Here is a 1,706-nt window from a genome sequence, read left to right as displayed (position 1 = left end):
ATGCCTCGGGGTCAGAACAGGGAGCTCCGCACCCGTAGGAGACGCCGCCAGGCCCAAAGTGGGACCCAGGGTCTGACGGGTGCTCAGGCCACTGCAGCCGAGGAGGAAGCCGCCTCGTCGTCTCCTCCTCCTCCTCTTGGAGTTACTACTCCGAGAAAGCCGGCTGCTAAGTCACGTAGCACTCTCAAGAGTCGTCAGAGGGCCCTAGCCACCACCACTAAGCCTGCAGGTGTTTCTCCCACAAGATCATCCGAAGGAGCCAAAGGCCAAATGGAGCAAAAGCACAGTTCCTCTCAGGCCCCGTCTCCGCCGTGCGGTCTCGAAAAGGCTCTCGAAGGCAGACAGTGAATTTGTTGGTGCAGTTCCTGATGCACATGTGTAAAAAGAAAAGGCCTGTTACAAAAGCACATATGCTGAAGTTTATCAATAAGAAGTGCCAAAAGCAATTCCCTGAGATCCTCAGAAGAGCTTGTTTCAGCATGGAGGCGGTATTTGGTGTTGACTTAAAGGAGGTCGACCGTACCAAGCATTCTTATACCTTTGTCAGCAAAATGGCTCTCCCTGACAATGGGACCATGGGTTGTGGCAGGGGATTACCCAAGACCGGTCTCCTGATGTGTCTCCTGGGTGTGATCCTCATGAAGGGCAACTGTGCCACAGAGGAGAATATCTGGGAATTCCTGAATAAGATGAGTGTCTATGCTGGGAAGAGGCACTTCTGATTTGGGGAGCCCAAGAAGCTCATCACCCAAGATTTGGTGAAGCTGAAGTATTTGGAATACCGGCAAGTGGCCAACAGTGATCCAGCACACTACGAGTTCCTGTGGGGCCCGAGAGCCCACGCCGAAACCAGGCAGATGAAAGTGCTGGAGTTCCTGGCCAAGATCAATCACACCATCCCCAGGGCCTTCCAATCTTGCTTTGAAGAGGCTTTGAGAGATGAGGAAGAGAGAGCGCGAGCCGGTGGATCTTCCAGGGTTCTGTCCAGCTCCTGCCACACAGAATCTGAGGCAGATTCTGCACTTTGCGGCTGAAGAGAGTGTTCAGTGTTCCAAGTAGTGTAGGGCTGGGTGTGACGGAGGGAACAGTGTATAATACCTTTGTGTCCCTGTTCTGTATGGGGAATTTGGAAATACGTCTGTGTTTTTGTTTTTTGCTGTCTTTCAAAGGTTAACTCCTAAATGAAATCTTAAAACCTTAGTGTTTTTAAGGTTTTAAGAATAAGGTTTAAGAATAAGGTTTCAAGAATAAGGTTTAAGAATAAGAGTTTTGCTGTTTTGTAAAACAGATTGGGAAACCTTCCATCTCTTTAGTAATTTGGTGGAAGATAACATGGCATTGCAATATGCAATTCCTTGAACATGTGAAGAAGTTAAATATAGTATAGTATAGTAGTATACTGTAGTATCGTATAGAAAAAGTAAGATGGTCAATATTTGGTTTCCTAATTCCTTTTACTCTGTTTTATAAAATTATATAAATAACAGTATGTGCTTGGCTCATTCAAAAATGTAGAATTAAATCATAATAAAGTAGACCTCATGCTCACAGGCTCATTTATTCCCCATACATGAATTGAGCATCTGCTCTTAGAAGGCTCCTTGCTAGGACTGTGAGAGCTGAGAAGAAAGAAGGCCTAGCTACTGACCAAAAAATTATAGAGTCAAGAAGCAGCTATCATATAAAGAAAACGGTGATGTATACTC

The 1,706-nt window shown here is 46.0% G+C and overlaps 1 pseudogene across 1 annotated transcript; it reads left to right on the top strand.

Annotated features, from left to right (window-relative positions):
* On the top strand, positions 1 to 1,034 carry LOC308608788 (melanoma-associated antigen B3-like; annotated as a pseudogene). Its single transcript has one exon. The product of its transcript is annotated as a melanoma-associated antigen B3-like (transcript).
* The last annotated feature ends 672 nt before the right edge of the window (positions 1,035 to 1,706 follow it).

Source organism: Mesoplodon bidens, assembly GCF_964165515.1.
Source record: "Mesoplodon bidens genome assembly, chromosome: X".
NCBI classification, from domain to species: domain Eukaryota; kingdom Metazoa; phylum Chordata; class Mammalia; order Artiodactyla; family Ziphiidae; genus Mesoplodon; species Mesoplodon bidens.
The sequence above is the reverse complement of the archived record's forward strand: the minus strand, read 5'-3'. Positions and strand labels throughout refer to the sequence as shown.